We start from the raw sequence: 6,892 nt of genomic DNA on the forward strand, positions 1-6,892 counted from the left end.
ATTCTGATCCATTAGTATGGGAGGGTTTTCTACATTCTAATGTCTTTTTCAATTTCTTTACTCAGTGATTTAAAATTTTCATTGTAGGAGCAGTTGGTTTCACTGGTTATACTTATTCTAAGGCATTTTATTTGGGCTATTGTGAATGGGATATTTCTTTGACTTCTGTTTCAGTGTATTTGTCATTAGTATATAGCAAAGGCACTGATCTTTGTGTGTTAAATTTGTGTCCTTCCATTTTCCTAAAAATAGTCATGAACACCAAGAGTTATGGTGTCAGGGAGTCAGGGACTCTTAAGTATTGAATCTTCTCATCTGCAGGTGTGGATACTTCGATGTCAGTTCCTATTTATATCTCTCCTTTCATCTTATTGCTCTAGCTAAGACATCAAATGCAAAATTAAAATAAAGCACACAGAGAGTGATCACTTTTATTTATTCTTAATTTTTAGTGGGAATGATTTCTTTTAAATATTTGGTAGTCATGGCTATAGGTTTGTAGTATGTATCTTTTGATGTGGTCAGGTATTATCCTTCCATCTGTAGTCTCTCTGTGACTTTTATTGTGAAGAAATGTGTTTCGACAAAGCTCATTTCAGAAGCTATTGAGAAGATCATGTGATTTCTGTATTTTAGTCCATTGCTGTGGTGAATTCTCCTTGTTGATTTAAGTAGGTTGAAGCATAATCACATCACTAGCAGAGTAAGTTGGTGATGATAAATGCTTTTTATGTGGTTTTTGAATTTTGTTTAACAGTATTTTATTGAAAAAAATTTCATTGATGTTTATTGTGGAGACTGATCTGTAATTTTCATTTATATATTATATCATTTTCTTCTCTGTTTAGATATCAGGGCAATGCTTTTTTTCACAAAACCAGTGTGGAAAACTTCCTCCCATTTGTACTTATGAAAAAATTGAAATAGTTTTGTTTTAGTTCTTTTTTTAAAAAATGATAGAATTCATAAGCTAATCTATTTGGTCCCAGGTTTCCTTTTGATGCTTTGGTCTTATCAACAGCTATAAATCTGATTAAGTGGTTTATTTCATATTGACATAATTTTGGTATATTGTATGCATCTAGAAATTTGTCCGTTTTATTTTCTAATTTAATGAAATATGAGTTTTTAAAGTATGTCATTGTGATTTTATAGATTAAATTGATATCTAGTGTGATATTCTCATTTTCATCTTCAACTGTATTTTTTGGTGTCCTTTATTTTGGTACATTTGTCTAAGTGTTTGTCAATATTGTCTTTCTTTAAATTAATTAACTTTTTGGTTTTGTCATTTTTTGCATTGTATGTATATATGTATGTAAATATATATGTGTGTGTGTGTGTGTGTGTGTGTGTTGTTTATGTGAGTTCTCTCAAGATTTTTATGTTGACACTCAGCACTGTAAGCTTTCCTTGGTACTACCTTCATTGTGTCCAACTGAATTTGGTATGTTCTGTTTGCAGTTGCATTCAGTTTTAGGGTTTCATTAATCATAGTGTATTGCTTAAGTTCCATAAGTTTGTGTACTTTCTGTACTTTTTAATTGCTGATACCTAATTTTATTCTGTTGTGGTCAGACAAAATCATGATATTATTTCAATTTTTCTTCATTTTTGAGACTGTCTTTGCATCCTAATACATGATCAATTGAAGTTTCACAGGCTACTGAGACAATGTGTGGTCTTTAGTGTAGTGTATACAAAACTGCAATGAAATCAGTTAGGTCCACTTGATTTGCTATTTAAATTCAATATTTCTCTGTTATTGTTTTATTTTCAGGATGATCTTTTCTTTAGGGAAGGTGGTTATGTGTTTGGGCTGGGTTTTTTGTCAAATTGACATGAGCTAGAATCATTTAAGAAGAGGGAGCCTCATTTGAGAAGCCATCTCTATCAGATTGGCCTATAGGCAAGTCTTGGAGACATTTTCTTGATTAACAAGTGGTTGGCAATGCCCAATCCCTTATGAATGATACTACCTTGGGAAACTTTTCCTGGAATGTATTTTTTTAAAAAAAATCTGAGTGGCACATGAAGATGAAACCAGTAGGTAGCTTTCCTTGCCTCAGTTTCCATTTCTACTTCCCGATTTTCTGCCCTGGCTCCTCTCTGGGATTCATTACAAAGTATTCACTGACCTAAATTCTTGGCTCTGCAAGCTGTTCCTGGCCATGGTGTTTATCATGGCAAACAGAAATAAAACTAAGACAGTGTTGAAGCTACCTGATACCACGATTTGGGGGTTACACTGTGACTTTCCATCTTGGAGTACTTAGGATCACCTGAGTTTGGTGTATTCAAATCTGGAATTACAATATTCTTTTAATTAATTGATCCCTTAATGTCTATGACGTAATCTTTGAATAGTTTCAGTTTAAAGTTGTTTTTCCAGATATTAGAGTTGTTATTCCTCTCTCTTTCATGATGCAATATTCTTAGAATATCTTTTTCTATCATGTTACCCTAAGCTGATGTCTCTCTTAAGGTGTGTTTCTTGGGGACAGTCAAAAACCTGGATCCTGCTTTCTGATCTAATATACTAGTATAGGTCTTTTTACTGGGCAATGGAAGCTATTGGTATTCATAGCTATGACTAAAACTTGTATATTAATTTCTACCCTTTTGTTGATTTGGTGACATTTATTTAGATGCATTTACCCAGACTATTCCAATGTCTTTTATTTATCCCCTGGGCAGTCTTGGGTATGTTTTTCTTCTCTTAGTTAATGTAAATATTTTTGTATTTAAGTAAACACATGTATGTAAAATAGTCATGTCTCTTCAAGAAGTAAACATTCCTTGTCCTATAACCTGTCAATCATTCCTCATGCACCACAGGAAACTTTTAATCTTTAAGGTATTTTTTAAAATTTATTTGCCTTATATTAATACATGTCACTGTTATACTGTAATACCTTCATTCATTGAACTTAGATGTTTCTATCCTAATATAATAACATTCCATGTTGCTTAATTCTTATATGGAACTTTATGCCTGTCTTAGTCTGTGTTCTATTGCTGTGGAGAGCCCCCATGGACATGGAAACTCCTATAAAGGAAAACATTTACTAGGAGCTGGCTTTTATTTTCAGAACTTTAGTCCATTTTCATCATGGTGGGAAGCATAGTAACACGCAGGCATACATGATGTTGGAGAGGTAGCTGACAGTTTTACATCTGGATCAGGACACAACAGAAAATAAGAGAGACACTGGACCTGGTTTGAGAATGTGAAAACTGCAAGCCCTCCCCTAGTGACATGCTTCCTCCAACAAGGCCACACCTACTCCAGCAATGTCAAATGTCCCAATTCAGGCAAAGTAGCTCTATTCCCTAATGATCAAACATTCAGACCTATGATCTTATGGAGCTATTCTTATTCACACAAACATATTGTCCATGCAAACATTGTTTGCCAAGAAGTCTAGTCAAGCAAACACTGTAGTGATGCTCTCTCTCACTTTGATCTCCTAAAGTGATCAAAATGAGCACTTAGAAATGTATCCTCTCAGGTATGACTTCTATAGTTCATTACCATTTACTTTGTCTTTTTTCTTCCTGGAATCATTGACCAAGCCTTTCCATTCTTTATAACAGGTTGTACAGTGCCAGTTAATGCATTTTTTAAAAAAAATATTTGCAACTTTATCTGTTGATTCCCACTTCTGTATCTTCCATGGACTGAGACACCCTCCTACCCTGTGTTTCTCTTCACTGGCTGCTCTAATGTTCTCTGGCTGGTTTCCAGTTCCAGGACTTCTCTACACTGATCTCACAAATCACTTCTCTCCTGCCCTGGGCTGATGCCGTGAGCCTCCTCTGCTATTGTTGGGCCATGGCTTGAGTGTGTTGTTCAAAGATTCCTGTGTTCACCCTAGTTGTAAAAAAGTGAGAGGGTAAAAGCTTAATCCAGCTATGGATTGTAGAATGGGCCTTTGTGGAAGTGATTGTGTTACATAAGGTTATCAGAGTGGAGTGCTAATGGTTGAATCTGATAGCTTTATTAAGAAAGAAAGGAGGGAGAAAAAGAGAAAGTGGAGGTGAGGGCAAACTCACATTCCCTGTCTTCCCGCCCCGTGAGACCTTTCTGGTTTCAAGAAAACACTTACCAGCTATGGTTCTTTGACATTTCACCTCCAGAAACTTGAGGCAAAATAACTATCATTCATTTGTAAAACAGTCTCCTTAGGTTTTTCATTACTGTGATTTGAAAGAGACCAGAAGAACTCCTTTACAGTGGTTGGCCTCATTGTCCTGGAGCTTCTTAAGGCAGAGCTTTGAGAGATTGATTTTTGAAACCTGGATATCGGAAAATACTTCTATTTTGATCTCAACCTATTCTTAGTTTGTCTTGGTATAGAAGTCAAGACAGGGCACTTTTTTTTTTTTACAACTTTTAAAACTTCTGTTGCCATCAACCTATCCCTATTAGTAGAGATAAAATAGTCTATTATTTCTACTTCTTTGTGTAATTTGAGAGTTTCTGGGGGGCATTTTCCCCTTTCATTCTTCTTCCATTTGTCCAAGTAAAATTTATAACTAGTAAATTATTTAGCAATTTCCTCCAATAATATTCTTTATTCTGATTTTAGGTGATGGGGGATGCCTCACATTAATCGCATATAGAATCTTCTGATTTCTCAAAAAGTTCTATTTTTTAATTCTCATTGTTCTTACCTCTGTGTGTGTGATATATGTGCCAAAGCATATACCATATTCATGCATGTGTGTGTGAACATGTGTGCCTGCACATGTGTGGAAGCCAGAGGTCAACATCAGATGCCTCACTTGACTGCTTCCCCAATTATATTTTGAGGCAGGGTCTTTCACTGAACCATGGGCACACAATTTCAACTGAGCTGGTTAGCTATGAATATCTGTCTCTGTTCCCTGCTAGTACTCTGGGGACAAATACATGCTGCTGCATCCAGCTTACATAGATGGCGTAGATAATCATAGGTCCTCACGTTTGCAAGACAGGTGCTTTACTGTCTGAGCCTAGTCCTTGTCCCTCATTGTATTTTAATTTCATTTTTAATTTTTTATTGATTCTTTGTCGATTGCACATCATGTATCCCAATCACATTCATCTCCCTGTGCTCATGTTTCTACTCATTGCCCTTGCAACCTCCCCCAAAACAAGATTTAAAATCAACCCTCTCTGCCCTGGCTAGCTTACCCAAGACATCAGGTAGCAAGCAGCAGGGCCCATGCTCCTGTAGAACAATTCTATTTCTCTTCAAATTTCTCTAACTTAACTGTAAGTGTGCTTAGTGACTTTGCTTACCTTAATAAACTTAATTTCAAAAAGTTTACAAAAAATAAAGATTGAGTCAAATATGCTCTGCATAGTATCCTTTGTTGTTAACATTTACTCGTCCAAACTGATGAAGAATTCTTTTTGTTTTTAAGAGGGGTGCAATGAACTTTATTGATGGTATTCAAGAGAGTAGGGCTCCCTAAGCTCCCTCCTGCTATTCTGGGGGTCTGGGATGGAAACTGTGAGGGAGATGCTCTGTGTCAGGGTTAGTTAGGACAGGGACTGCTCAGCAGCCGAGGGCCTCTCTCTTGTTGTGTCCTTGCTAGGATGGATGGTCCAAGGCGGGCTTCTTACTCCTTGGAGGCCATGTGGGCCATGAGGTCCACCACTCTGTTGCTGTAGCGGAATTCATTGTCATACCAGGAAATGAGCTTTACAAAGTTGTCATTGAGAGCAATGCCAGCCCCAGCGTCGAAGGTGGAAGAGTGGGAGTCACTGTTAAAGTCACAGGAGACGACCTGGTCCTCAGTGTAGCCCAGGATGCCCTTTAGTAGGCCCTCGGATGCCAGCTTCACCACCTTCTTGATGTCGTCATACTTGGCAGCTTTCTCCAGGCGGCATGTCAGATCCACAAAGGACACATTGGGGGTAGGAACGCGGAAGGCCATGCCCGTAAACTTCCCGTTCAGCTCTGGGATGACTTTGCCCACAGCCTTGGCAGCGCCAGTGGACGCAGGGATGATGTTCTGGGCAGCGCCACGGCCATCTCGCCACAGCTTTCCAGAGGGGCCATCCACAGTCTTCTGGGTGGCCGTGATGGCATGGACTGTGGTCATGAGTCCTTCCACGATGCCAAAGTTGTCATGGATGACCTTGGCCAAGGGGGCTAAGCAGTTGGTGGTGCAGGAAGCGTTGCTGACAATCTTAAGGGAATTGTCATACTTGTCATGGTTCACACCCATCACAAACATGGAGGCATCGGCAGAAGGGGCAGAGATGATGACCCTTTTGGCCCCACCCTTCAAGTGGGCCCCAGCCTTCTCCATGGTGGTGAAGACACCGGTTGACTCCACAACATACTCGGCGCCAGCATCCCCCCATTTGATGTTGGCAGGATCTCGCTCCTGGAAGATGGTGATGGCCTTCCCGTTGATGACAAGCTTCCCATTCTCAGCCTTAACTGTGCCTTTGAACTTGCCATGGGAGGAGTCATACTGGAACAGGTAGACCATGTAGTAGAGGTCGATGAAAGGGTCATTGATGGCAACAACGTCCACTTTGCCAGAAGTGAAGGCAGCCCTGGTAACCAGGCGTTCAATACGGCCAAATCCGTTCACTCCGACCTTCACCATTGTGTCTCTGGAACGAGGCTGGCACTACGTGAAAAGAAGCAGCTGTCTCTAGAACAGGGAGGAACAGAGAGCCAAGGATTCTTATTTATGTTTTGTGTCCATTTCATTAAAGCCCTTTCTTTGTATCCTAGTCGGGTCTGCTCTACTACCACTGTTTTCTTCCAGGGCTTCCAGGATATAGTGCTGTATGTAAACAGGGTATTGTTTTTTAGATTCTCCTGTGGCAGTTTCTCTGATATTTCTTGCTTTTGATAACTCTGTTTGTTCTTGTGATGACCTT

General features: G+C 39.0%; 1 pseudogene; it reads right to left on the reverse strand.

Annotated features, from left to right (window-relative positions):
- Window positions 1–5,595: 5,595 nt before the first annotated feature.
- LOC142847228 (glyceraldehyde-3-phosphate dehydrogenase pseudogene) lies at window positions 5,596–6,616 on the reverse strand (annotated as a pseudogene).
- Window positions 6,617–6,892: the final 276 nt, after the last annotated feature.

Source organism: Microtus pennsylvanicus, chromosome 3 (genome assembly GCF_037038515.1).
Source record: "Microtus pennsylvanicus isolate mMicPen1 chromosome 3, mMicPen1.hap1, whole genome shotgun sequence".
NCBI lineage: Eukaryota > Metazoa > Chordata > Mammalia > Rodentia > Cricetidae > Microtus > Microtus pennsylvanicus.